General features: G+C 48.1%; 1 long non-coding RNA gene across 1 annotated transcript in view; it reads left to right on the forward strand.

Annotated features, from left to right (window-relative positions):
- LOC128845923 (uncharacterized) overlaps positions 1-12,333 on the forward strand; it is a 35,946-nt gene extending 23,613 nt beyond the window's left edge. Inside the window, exons 3-4 of the long non-coding RNA XR_008446751.1 lie at positions 4,265-4,395; positions 11,813-12,333. This is a non-coding gene — a long non-coding RNA (uncharacterized LOC128845923). The remainder of the gene's footprint in view (positions 1-4,264; positions 4,396-11,812) is intronic.
- Positions 12,334-14,092: the final 1,759 nt, after the last annotated feature.

Genomic DNA, 14,092 nt, shown 5'->3' on the forward strand with positions numbered 1-14,092 from the left:
GAGGCATGGGGCAGAGCAGGGGGGTCAACCCTCCACCGGCACAATAGAAAGTCGGTGCCTTTGAGGCCAGGGACAGAAGGCCCAGACTGCAGAGCAGAGGTCCCTGGGCTGGCACCTGGAGAAGAGGGCTGTCCCGGGTTCCCCTACCATCCACTGGGTGAGTGGCACCGAGGCAGTGAGCGGGAAGACTGCCTAGGACTTTTGAGGAGCTAAACCTCCGCTGGAAGGGGGGCACATGGACAGTGACATGGCCGGAGAGCTGAGCCACAAAGAGGACACAGCTGTTCCTGAGGCTGCGGGAGGAGCTGCAGGTGGATGGAGTGACAGTGTGCCAACCATGGATAGGGGAGGGGAATGTTGGATTCGAGCTAATCCCCAGAATGTCCTGAGGAGGTTCCAGTCCAGCCAGTGAGTGTTGTACCCAGTGACAATGACACCATGTTGCAAGCCCATAATGCAAGGCACCATTAGAGCAATCACATACCACAGCCCACGATAGGAAACATAGGAAAAAAAGAAGCAGGGAAATTCACTGACGTTCCACCTGTGTCACACCAATGGTGAATGGCAACTTAGGTTTGCTTGTCCTTTTGTCTGTCTCCATCTGTAGTCTTTTGTCTTACACTCAGATTGTAACTGTGAACTCTCTGGAGCAGGGACCAGATTTTTGTGCTGTGTTTGCACAGCACCTGGCACAACAGGGCCTTGGTCCAGAAATAGGGCTCTGAGGCGTCCCTGTAATAAAATAATTAATTCATAATAATTAAGTGCCAGAGTGGCTCAGAGTGACGGGTCCATCACTGTCCGATGATGGCCAGCCACAGACACATCAGAGGAAGGTGGAAGAACCCCCACGTTGGGGTGTTATAACCCTGGATGTGCTCCCCAAGATGGACACTCACTAGGCTGCAGCACTAGACCCAAACCTTGTGCTCCTGCCTTTCAGGGCTAGGAAGAGCTGAGGCAGGGCCTCTCTGGCCCTGAGTCTTCAGGCACACACCCAGGTGCACACCACATCGGGGCAGTGGGGTCCATGCAGTCCAATCACCCAGGCCCTGAAACTAGAGTGCTCCCATAGTCCCACCCAAGCTGCAGACTCTGCTTTATTGTATCCCTCTTCAGGCACAGTGTAAGCAAGTACCACAGAGACTCTGGAAGGGAATTTCCAATGCACACCCACTTTATTCACGGGGAAAGCACAAGAGAGGTACAGAGCTACAGAAAATCCACAAAGCCTGCAGGGAAACCCCTTTCTCCAGTGTCATCATCCCTCTGAGAACCCTTTGGGGTTCGGACTGTCCCTTCAGGGCTCCCTTGCACCCCTGTCCTCCTATTCAGCCATCAGGTTCTGCTCAGGGTGTCTCTCTGTCCCCCTAACCTGTTCAAATGTGGTGGTCCTGCTGCTCAAAGAATATGTCCCTTTTTAAGAGCAGCTCCAAAACCTCCTTTGTCTTTGTTCCTTCTTTGGTGCTGGGGATTTTCCACTGCCACACCATTCCCCATCCTTCAGGCAACCTGGGAGAACCAGCTTGCTTGAGCTTGTAGGTTCATAGGTTCCAAGGAACCACTGCAATAATATGGTCTGACCTCCTGAAAAGAATGGGCCAGAGAAATTCGCCCCAATAATTCCTTGTGCAGGTCCTTTAGAAAAGTATCCAGTCTTGATTTCAGAATTGTCTGTGATGGAGAATCCACGACGGCCCTTGCTAAATTGTTCTAATAGTTAATTACTCTCACTAGTAAATATTTATGCCTTATTTGCTCTATGTATGCCTCATTTGTCTAGCTTCCAGATCCAGGCACTGGATCTTGCTAGATTGAAGATCCCATTACCAAATATTTATTCCCCATGTAGGTACTTATTTCCTGCAATCATCTCATCCCTTAACCTTTCTCTTTGTTGAGCTAAATAGATTGAGCTCCTTGAGTCTATCACTATTAGTTATGTTTTCTAATCCTTTAATCATTTGCATGCCTCTTCTCTTATCTCTCTCCAATGTATCAATATCTTACTTGAATTGTAGACGCCAGAAGTGGACACAATATTCCAGCAGCAACAGTATCAAAACCAGAGGTAAAATAACCTCTCTGCTCCTATTCAAGTCCCTTTTTCTGCATCCCAGGGGGGAGGGATAGCTCAGTGGTCCCTTTTTTTCAAGGTCCCTTCCAGTTCTAGGAGATAGGATATCTCCATTAATTTGTGGGAGGGATAGCTCAGTGGTTTGTGCATTGGCCTGCTAAACCCAGGGCTGTGAGTTCAGCCCTTGAGGGGGCCATTTAGGGATCTGGGGCAAAAATCAGTACTTGGTCCTGCTAGTGAAGGTAGGGGGCTAGACTCAATGACCTTTCAGGGTCCCTTCTAGTTCTAGGAGATAGGGTATCTCCATGTTATATTATTAGTCCTTTTGGTCACACTGGCAGCTCACATTCGGCTGATTATAATTATCCACCATGACCCACACTCCTTAACACAATGTTTCTCAACCAGGGAGTACCCAGAGGTCTTCTGGGGGTATTCAACTCATCTAGGTCAGTGTTTCTCAACCTGGGGGTTGCAGCGCACAGTGGGGTCATGGGACAGGTTCAGGAGGGATTGCAAGTGCAAGGCCCTCTCAGTTTGACAGTGACTCATTGATATCTGCTCTTTGAGTAAGGTCTTTCAACCAGTTGTCTACCACCTTATTGTAATTTCATCTGGACCACATATTCCTAGTTTGTTTATGAGAACATCATGTGGGACTGTGTCTTACTAAGATATCATCTACTGCTTCCACCCTATCCAGTAGGCTAGTAGGACTGTCCAATGAGGAAATTAGGTTGGTTTGACATGATTTGTTCTTGACAAATCCATACTGTCTTCTCCTCCTATCCCTGTTATCATTTAGATGCTTACAAATTCATTGTTTAATTATTTTTTTATTGTCTTTCCAGGTATCAAAATTAGGTTGAGTGGTCTATAATTCCCCAGGTCCTCTTTGTTCTCCTTTCTAAAGATAAGCACTATGTGTCCCTTTCTCCATTCCTCTGGAACCTCACTCATCCTTCCATGAACTCTAGAAGATAAATGCTAATGGGTTCAAGATTGCTTCAGCTAGTTCCTTAAGTACCCTAGGATGAATTTCATCTGCCAACTTGAATACACCTAATTCATCTACATATTCAACCTGTCCTTTCCCTATTTTGATGTGCATTCCTTCCTCCTTCTTAATATATATTGTGTTGAGTATGTAATCACCATTTACCTTTTTTGTGAAGACTGAAGCAAAATAGGCATTAGCCCCCTTGAAGTCATCATTTACTATCTCTCTTTTCCCACTAAGTGGAAGAACTACACTTTCCTTCATCTTTTTCAATCTCCTAATGTATTTAAAGGACCTCTTCTCATTAAATGTTATGTCCATTTTCCTAATCCTTTTTTCATCCACCTGCAATCAATACACATACAGCTGCATGAGGGAAACTGCTTCTTCTCATCTCTCAGGCCATTGTATTCTTGAAACTGCAGCAGAAAGAGAGAGGAAGAGAGAGACAGGCATCAAACACACCAGAGGCGGAGATTTTGCAAGGGGCTTCTCTCTCTCTCTCTTCCCCCCTATATTTGTGCCCATCCCATTGTGGGGGTGTCTGAGGACTGGCAGATACTCCAGGAACATGGGAGGTTGTTATTGCCGTGAGCATTCTTGAGAGGTATAATTGCTAGAGCATCCAAACCAGGGAGGCGTCCGTCGTGTGTTTTTACCATGCAAACTGGGACTCTTTGGCCCTTGTTTCCTTGTATCGTTAAGAGCTTCTGAACTCGCAGATGTCCTGCTTTTACTTAGGCAGTCATGTTGGTGTCTGTTACAGTCCTTCACTTCCTCTGTTTCATCAGCTCTAAACTGTTCAACTCAGCTCAGCTTCTCGTGGGGATTTGGGAAAAGAGCTGAGGGGGTTGGAGCTAGGACTTCTGGGTTGCACCCCTGGTTCTGTGAGGGGAATGAGGTCTCGTGGGTTAGATTATGGAGGGTTGAGAGTCCTGGGTTCTATGCCTGGTTCTGGGAAGGGAGTGTGATGTAATGGGTTTGAGTTGGGGGAGGCTGTGACTCAGGAGTCATGGGTTCCGTTCCTTACTGTCAGAGGAGAGGGGTGTAATGATTGAAAGAAGGGGAACTGGGAGCCAGGACTCCCTGGGTTCTTTATCAGGGATGGTTTAGACAGTATATGGTCCTGCCATGAGGGCAGGGGACTGGACTCGATGACCTCTCAAGGTTCCTTCCATTCCTAGGATCTATGAATCTATGAATCCAGTGCTGGAGCTGTCTGTGCATTGCAGTATCAACTGGAAAGTTCCCTCCAGAATACCGGTGTCAAGCAGTAAGCACATGGCCTCAGTCCAGTTGACTTCAAAGTGAAGGGGTAAGATTGTTGTACAGTAGTTGAGTAGGTACCCATTTGTCTTGTAGATGAGGTGTTGTGAGATCAGATCTCCCTGAGGCCATGCCTAACAGTTTGCAGTTGGACTGGAGACATCTGTTCAGTGCTATATACATTTTATCACACTCTGGGAGCTTGCCATGATGGGAAACCATTTTGCAGTTGGAAAATCCACAGTGAATGTGCGCAAGGCTATTAATAATCTCCTGCTATGCAGCTCTGTGGCTCTCGGCAATGTGCCGGACAGAGTGGATGGATTTGCAGCAATGGTGTTCGCAAACTGTGTTAGGCCATAGACACCTTCTTTTTCTGGCACCAGCACTCCACAGAATCACAGAATCATAGGTTTAGAAGGGACCACAAGGGTCATCTAGTCTAACCCCCTCCCAAGATGTAGTATTCTTTTAACTAAACCATCCAAGCTAGATGGCTCTCCAGCCTCCTCTTGAAAGCCTCCAGTGAAGGAGCTTTCACAACTTCCCTAGACAGTCTGTTTCAGTGGTCTACTGTCCTTACAGTTAGGAAGTTTTTCCTAAGATTTAATCTAAATGCTGTAGTTTGAACCCATTGCCCCTTGTCCTTGGCAAGAGAGAACAACTTCTCTGCATCTTTTTTATGGCAGCCTTTCAAGTATTTGAAGACCGCTATCATGTCCCCCCTTACTCTCCTGTTTTCCTAACTAAATATACCCAGTTCCTTCAGCCTTTGCTCATATGGCTGCATTCCATCCCTTTGATCATTTTTGCTGCTCACATCTGGATCCTTTCCAGTTTTTCTACGTTCTTTCTATATATTGCTGACCAAAATTGAACACAGTGCTCCAGCTGAGGACTAACCAGTGCCGAGTAGAGCCGTACTATCACCTCTTGTGACTTGCATGCTATGCCTCTGTCCATTTAACCTAAAATTGCATTTGCTTTTTTTGCAACAGCATCACATTGCTGATTCATGTTGAAGTGGTGATCCACCACAACTCCCAGTTCCTTCTCAGCACCAATCCCCCATTCTGTATTTGTGCATTTGATTTTTCTTCCCTACGTGTAGCACCTTACATTTGTTGTTTTTTGTTGAATTTCTTTTTGTTGTATATATCCAGTGCTCCAGTTTATCAAGATCCCTTTGAATTTTAGCTCTATCCTCCAGAGTGTTGGTAACCCCCCAGCTTTGTGTCATATGCAAATTATAAACTGTGATCAAGTCACCCTTTAGCTTTCCCTTTGTTAAGCTAAATTGAACTCCTTAAGTCTATCAGTACAATACATGCATTCTGATAATCTAATCATTCTCTTGGCTCTTCTATGAACCTTCTCCAATTCACCAACATCCTTCTGGGGTTAGTGCGGCCGCAATTCGACGCTATTGGCCTCCGGGAGCTATCCCACAGTGCACCATTGTGACTGCTCTGGATAGCAATCTGAACTCGGATTCACTGGCCAGGTAAACAGGAAAAGCCCCGTGAACATTTGAATTTTATTTTCTGTTTGCCCAGCAAAGGAGAGCACAGGTGACCACAGAGAGCTCATCAGCACAGATAACCATGCAGGCCAATAATCGAAAAAGAGCACCAGCATGGACCGTATGGGAGGTACTGGATCTGATCGCTGTATGGGGAGAGGATTCCGTACTAGAAGAACTACGTTCCAAAAGATGAAATGCCAAAACATTTGAAAAAATCTCCAAGGGCATGATGGAGAGGGGCCACAATAGGGACTCATATCAGTGCTGTGTGAAAGTTAAGGAGCTCAGACAAGCCTACCAGAAAACCAAAGAAGCAAATGGAAGGTCCAGGTCAGAGCCGCAGACATGCTGCTTCTACACTGAGCTGCATGCAATTCTAGGGGGGGCCGCCACCACTACCCCACCTCTGACCGTGGATTCCGAGGAGGGGGTAATCTCAGCCATGCCTGAGGATTCTGCGGACGGGGAAGATGAGGAGGAGGAGGAGGACGAGCTTGCGGCGAGCACACAGCACTCCATTCTCGCCAACAGCCAGGATCTTTTTCTCAGTCTGACTGAAGTACCCTACCACCCTACCAACCCTACCAAGGCATTATCCCAGACAATGAGGCTATGGAAGGGACCTCTGGTGAGTGTACCTTTGTAAATATAAAACATGGTTTAAAAGCAAGTGTTTTTTAATGATTAATTTGCCCTGAGGACTTGGGATGCATTTGCGGCCAGTACAGCTCCTGGAAAAGTCTGTTAACGTGTCTGGGGATGGAGCGGAAATCCTCCAGGGACATCTCCATGAAACTCTCCTGGAGGTACTCCAAAAGCCTTTGCAGAAGGTTTCTGGACAGTGCAGCCTTATTCCGTCCTCCATGGTAGGACACTTGACCATGCCATGCTAGTAGCAAGTAATCTGGTATCATTGCATGACAAAGCCTGGCAGCATATGGTCCCAGTGTTAGCTGTCATTCAAGCAACATCCGTTCTTTATCTGGCTGTGTAATCCTCAGGAGAGTGATATTGTTCATGGTAACATGGTTGAAATACAGGAATTTAATTTAGAGGACAGAGGTGGCCATTCGTACTGGGCTGTTTGCCTGTGGCTGAAAAGAAATCCTTCCCTGCAGTTAGCCAAGCGGTGGGGGGGGGAGGGACATTGGCCCTGAACTTTTCGCGTTTGGCTAGCAGGGATCTTCCCTGATACTAGCCACATGGTGGGGGGAGGGGTAAAGTGATCATCCCACAGAATTGGATTGGAGCGGGGGTTAGTTTGGTTTCTGCAGGGATCTTCCCTGATACCAGCCACGCGGTAGGGGGTGGGGTAAAGCAATCATCCCAGAGAATTGGATGGGTGGTGGTGGGGTTTAGTTTGGTTTCTGCTGCTGCACATTAACAGGAAAACCGCAGCACTCAATGGGCTTTGCTTGGTATGGGAAAGGAGGGCACTGCTTTAATGAAGGTTGCAGAAGCTGAAAGACAATAGCTTACCATGGCTGCATGCAAGCCAAATTCTGTTGCCCGGCCCTGCGTCTGTGATCTCTAATACCAAAGCCGCAGGCACTGAATATAAGATGCAAAATGCAACCTTGTACTGAAATCACATGTGCTATGTAATGTGAATAGTATTGTTCACCGTGAAAAAGTATAATCATTGTTCTATAAAATGTATCTTTTAAAATACTTCTCTCCCTTTTTTCCCTCCCTCCTGCAGCTGCAAATTTTTCAAGCTTCCCTCCTCCATCCCAAAGGCTATCTCAGATAAAGTGGCGATAAAAAGGCATGCGAGATGAAATGTTCTCGGAAATCATGAAATCAACCCATGATGAAAGAGCTCATCTGAATGAGTGGAAGGACATGGTATCAAAGTACAGGAAAGATTCCAGTGAACGTGAGGACAGGAGGGACCAACGTGAAGAGAGGAAGGATGCTCAAGATGAGATGTGGCAGCAGGAAGATCAGAGAAGGCACAATGCAATGCTGGGACTACTGTGGGATCAAACGGACATGCTCCGGCATCTGGTGGAGCTTCAGGAACGACAGCAAGATCACAGAGTGCTGCTGCAGCCCCTGTATAACCGCCCTCCTCCCTCACCATGTTCCATAGCCTCCTCACCCAGACGTGTAAGAACCCGGGGGAGGGGGAGGCTCCGTGCACCCTCCCACTCCACCCCAGTGGACAGCCCAAGCAAAAGGCTGTCATTATTTTGAACTTTTGAAGTGGCCTTTTCCTTTCCTCCTATCCTCCTCCCAAACCCCACCCGGGCTACCTTGTCAGTTCTCTCCCTATGTTTATAATCAATTAATAAAGGATACATGATTTTTAAATGATAGTAACTTTATTTCCTTTGAAAGCAAGCTGTGTTTGAAGGGGGAGGGTGGTTTGCTTACAGGGAATGAATCAATCAAGGGGGTGGGTTTTCATCAAGGAGAAACAAACAGAACTTTCACACCGTAGCCTGGCCAGTCATGAAACTGGTTTTCAAAGCTTCGCAGATGCACAACACTTCCTGGTGTGCTCTTCTAATCGCCCTGGTATCTGGCTGCACGTAATCAGCAGCCAGGCGATTTGCCTCAGCCTCCCACCCCGCCATAAAGGTCTCCCCCTTACTTTCACAGAGATTGTGGAGCACACAGCAAGCAGAAATAACAATGGGGATATTGGTTTGGCTGAGGTCTGAGAGAGTCAGTAACGATCACCAGCGACCTTTTAAATGGCCAAATGCACATTCTACCACCATTCTGCACTTGCTCAGCCTGTAGTTGAACAGCTTCTGACTCCTGTCCAGGCTGCCTGTGTATGGCTTCATGAGCCATGGCATTAAGGCGTAGGCTGGGTCCCCAAGGATAACTATGGGCATTTCAACATCCCCAACGGTTATTTTCTGGTCTGGGAAGTAAATCCTTTGCTACAGTTGTTTAAACAGACTAGTGTTCCTGAAGATGCGAGTGTCATGAACTGTTCCCGGTCATCCCATGTTGATGTTGGTGAAACATCCCTTGTGATCCACCAGTGCTTGCAGCACCACTGAAAAGTACCCCTTGTGGTTTATGTACTGGCTGCCATGGTGCTCCGGTACCAAGATAGGGATATGGGTTCCATCTATCGCCCCACCACAGTTGGGGAATCCCATTGCAGCAAAGCCATCCACTATGGCCTGCACATTTCCCAGAGTCACTAGCTTTGGTAGCAGCAGCTCAGTGATTGCTTTGGCTACTTACATTACAGCAGCCCCCACAGTAGATTTGCCCACTCCAAATTGATTCCCAACTGACCGGTAGCTGTCTGGCGTTACAAGCTTCCACAGGGCTATAACCACTCGCTTCTCAACTGTGAGGGCTTCTCAACTTGATATTCTGGCGCTTCAGGCAGGGAAAAGCAAGTCACAAAGTTCCATGAAAGTGCCCTTATGCATGCAAAAGTTTCGCAGCCACTGGGAATCGTCCCACACCTGCAACACTATGCGATCCCACCAGTCTGTGCTTGTTTCCTGGGCCCAGAATTGGCATTTCAGGGCTATAACCTGCCCCATTAACAGCATGATATCCAAAGCGCTGGGCTCCGTGGTTTGAGAGAATTTTGTGTCAATGTCCTAATCACTCTCGTTGCCGCGCTGCCGTAGCTGACTCCTCCTCACCTCGTTTTGCAGGTTCTGGTTCAGCATAAACTGCACGATAATGTGTGAGGTATTTACAGTGTTCATGACTGCTGTCTTGAGCTGAGCGAGCTCCATGCTTGCCGTGGTATGGTGTCTACACTGTTCACCCAGGAAAAAAGGTGTGGGGAGGGGGAGGATGTACCTAGAACCACCTGCAACAATGTTTTTGGCCCCATCAGGCATTGGGATCTCAACCCAGAATTCCAATGGGCGGAGGAGACTGCGGGAACTATGGGATAGCTATGGGATAGCTAGCCACAGTGCAATGCTCCGGAAGTCGACACTAGCCTCGGTACATGGACGCACACCGCCGAATTAATGTGCTTAGTGTGGCTGTATACACCCGACTTTGCACAATCGGTTGTCAAAAATCAAATTCTGTAAATTCGGAGTAATCCTGTATTTAGCAGTGTTAAATCGAATTAACCCTGCACCTGTCCATACAACGAAGACATTCATTTCGAAATAAAGGGCTCTTAAAATCGATTTCTGCACTCCACCCCGACGAGCGGAGTAGCGCCAAAATCAATATTGTCATTTCGAACTAGGATTAGTGTGGCCACAATTCGATGGTATTGGCCTCCAGGAGCTGTCCCACAGTGCACCATTGTGACCGCTATGGACAGCAATCTGAACTCGGATGCACTGGCCAGGTAGACAGGAAAAGCCCTGCGAACATTTGAATTTCATTTCCTGTTTGCCCAGCATGGAGAGCATAGGTGACCACAGATACCTCAGCTCATCAGCACAGGTAACCATGCAGGCCGATAATCGAAAAAGAGCACCAGCATGGACCATATGGGAGGTACTAGATCTGATCGCTATATGGGGAGAGGATTCAGTGGTAGCAGAACTTTGTTCGAAAAGACGAAATGCCAAAACTTTTAAAAAAATCTCCAAGGGCATGATGGAGAGAGGCTACAGTAAGGACTCAGATCAGTGCTGCGTGCAAATCAAGGAGCTCAGACAAGCCTATCAAAAAACAAAGGAGGCAAACGGTCGCTCTGGGTCAGAGCCGCGGACATGCCCGTTCTACGCCGAGCTGCATGCAGTTCTAGGGGCGGCCGCCACCACTACCCCACCTCTGACCGTGGATTCCGAGGCAGGGATAATCTCATCAGCTACACCTGAGGATTCTGCGGACGGGGAAGAGGAGGAGGAGGAGGAGAAGGAGGAGGAGGAGGAGGAGGACGAGCTTGCGGAAAGCACCCAGCACTCCATTCTTCCCAACAGCCAAGATCTTTTTCTCAGCCTGACTGAAGTACCCTCCCAACCCTCCCAAGCCAGTATCCAAGACCATGACCCCATGGAAGGGACCTCAGGGGAGTTTACCTTTTAAAATATAAAACTTGTTTTAAACGCAAGTGTTTTTTAATGATTACTTTGCCCTGAGCACTTGGGATGCATTCGTGGCCAGTACAGCTACTGGAAAAGTCTGTTAACGTGTCTGGGGATGGAGCGGAAATCCTCCAGGGACATCTCCATGAAGCTCTCCTGGAGGTACTCCAAAAGCCTTGCCACAAGGTTTCTGGGCAGTGAAGCCTTATTCCGTCCTCCATGGTAGGACATTGACCACACCATGCTTGCAGCAAGTAATCTGGTATCATTGCATGACAAAGCCTGGCAGCATATGGTCCCAGTGTTTGCTGGCATTCAAGCAACATCCGTTCTTTATCTCGCTGTGTAATCCTCAGGAGAGTGATATCGCTCATGGTAACCTGGTTGAAATACGGGAATTTAATTAAGGGGACAGAGGTGGCCATTCCTACTGGGCTGTTTGCCTGTGGCTGAAAAGAAATCCTTCCTGCAGTTAGGCAAGCACGGGGGGGGGGGGAGGAATTGGCCCTGAACTTTTCGCGTTTGGCTAGCAGAGATCTTCCCTGTTACCAGCCACGCGGGGGGAGGGGGAGGGCAGGGCGGGAAGGGATAAAGCAATCATCCCAGAGAATTGGATGGGGGGGGTTAGTTTGTTTTGTGCTGCTGAAGGCTAACAGGAAAACCGCAGCAGTCAACAGGCTTTGCTTGGTATCTGGGAAAGGAGGGCGCAGAAGCCGAAAGACAATGGCTTACCATGGCCGCATGCAAGCTGAATTCTGTTGCCCGGACCTGCCTCTGTGATCTCTAACACCAAAGCCACAGGCACTCAATATTAAGATGGAAAATGCGACCTTGTACGGAAATCACATTTGCTATGTCATGTGAATAGTGTTGTTCACCATGAAAGAGTATAAGCATTGTTCTGTAAAACGTATCATTTTAAAAACTTCTCTCCTTTTTTTCAACCCTCCCTCCAGCAGCTGCAAATTTTTCAAGCCTCCCTCCTCCGTCCCGAAGGCTATCTCAGATAAGGCGGCGTAGAAAGAGGACGCGAGATGACATGTTCACGGAAATAATGGAATCCACCCGCAATTAAAGAGCTCATTTGAATGAGTGGAAAGACACAGTATCTAAATGTAGGAAAGATGCCAGTGAACATGAGGTCATGAGGGATGCTCGAGATGAGAGGTGGCAGGCTGCAATGCTGGGGCTTCTGCATGATCAAACGGACATGCTTCGGCGTCTGGTGGAGGTTCAGGAACGGCAGCAGGATAACAAACTGCCACTGCAGCCGCTGTAGAACCTCCCTCCCCCCATCACCATGTTCCATAGCCTCCTCACCCAGACGTGTAAGAACGCGGGGCGGGGGGGGAAGTACCGTGCACCCTCCCACTCCACCCCAGTAGACAACCCAACCAAAAGGCTGTCATTATATTGAATTTGTTCGGTGGCCTTTTACTTCTCTCCTATCCTCCTCCCAAACCTCACCCAGATTACCTTGTCGGTTCTCTCCCTACGTTTATAATCAATTAATAAAGAATACATGATTTTTAAATGATAGTGACTTTATTTCCTTTGAAAGCAAGCTGGGGGAAGGGGGACAGTGGGTTCCTTACAGAGAATGAGTCAATAAAGGGGGTGGGTTTTCATGAAGGAGAAACAAACAAAACTTTCACACCGTAGCCTGGCCAGTCATGAAACTGGTTTTCAAAGCTTCGCTGATGCACAACGCTTCCTGGTGTGCTCTTCTAATCACCCTGGTGTCTGGCTGCACGTAATCAGCAGCCAGGTGATTTGCCTCAGCCTCCCACCCCGCCATAAAGGTCTCCCCCTTACTTTCACAGAGATTGTGGAGCACACAGCAAGCAGAAATAACAATGGGGATATTGGTTTGGCTGAGGTCTGAGCGAGTCAGTAACTATTGCCAGCGACCTTTTAAATGGCCAAATGCACATTCTACCACCATTCTGCACTTGCTCAGCCTGTAGTTGAACAGCTCCTGACTCCTGTCCAGGCTGCCTGTGTATGGCTTCATGAGCCATGGCATTAAGGGGTAGGCTGGGTCCCCAAGGATAACTATGGGCATTTCAAAATCCCCAACGGTTATATTCTGGTCCAGGAAGTAAGTCCCTTGCTGCAGCCGTTTAAACAGACTAGTGTTCCTGAAGATGCGAGCGTCATGAACCTTTCCTGGCCAGCCCACGTTGATGTTGGTGAAACGTCCCTTGTGATTCACAAGTGGTTGCAGCACCATTGAAAAGTACTCTTGCAGTTTATGTACTGGGTACCCTGGTGCTCCGGTGCCAAGATAGGGATATGGGTTCCATCTATCGCCCCACCACAGTTAGGGAATCCCATTGCAGCAAAGCCATCCACTATGACCTGCACATTTTCCAGAGTCAGTACCTTTTGTAGCAGCACCTCAGTGATTGCTTTGGCTACTTGCATCACAGCAGCCCCCACAGTAGATTTGCCCACTCCAAATTGATTCCCGACTGACCGGTAGCTGTCTGGCATTATAATAATAAATAATAATAATAATGGAGATATCCCATCTCCTAGAACTGGAAGGGACCTTGAAAGGTCATTGTGTCCAGCCCCCTGCCTTCATTAGCAGGACCAAGTACTGATTTTGCCCCAGATCCCTAAGTGGCCCCCTCAAGGATTGAACTCACAACCCTGGGTTTAGCAGGCCAATGCTCAAACCACTGAGCTATCCCTCCCCCCAAGCATTGCAAGCTTCCACAGAGCTATCGCCACTTGCTTCTCAACAGTGAGGGCTGCTCTCATCTTGGTATTCTGGCGCTTCAGGGCAGGGGAAAGCAAGTCGCAAAGTTCCAAGAAAGTGCCCTTACGCATGCAAAAGTTTCGCAGCCACTGGGAATCGTCCCACACCTGCAACACTATGCGGTCCCACCAGTCTGTGCTTGTTTCCTGGGCCCAGAATCGACGTTCCACGGCTATAACCTGCCCCATTAACAGCATGATCTCCAAAGCACCAAGTTCCATGTTTTGACAGAATTCCATGTCCATAGCCTCATCATTCTCGCCGCCACGCTGCCGTAGCCTACTCCTCACCGCCTGGTTTTGCAGGTTCTGGTTCAACATAAACTGCACGATAATGCTTGAGGTGTTTACAATGTTCATTACTGCTGTCTTGAGCTGAGCGGGCTCCATGCTTGCCGTGGTATGGCGTCTGCACTTTTCACCCAGGAAAAAGGCGTGAAACGGTTGTCTGCCGTTGCTTCCCTGGAGAG

Source organism: Malaclemys terrapin, chromosome 12 (genome assembly GCF_027887155.1).
Source record: "Malaclemys terrapin pileata isolate rMalTer1 chromosome 12, rMalTer1.hap1, whole genome shotgun sequence".
Lineage (NCBI taxonomy): Eukaryota > Metazoa > Chordata > Testudines > Emydidae > Malaclemys > Malaclemys terrapin.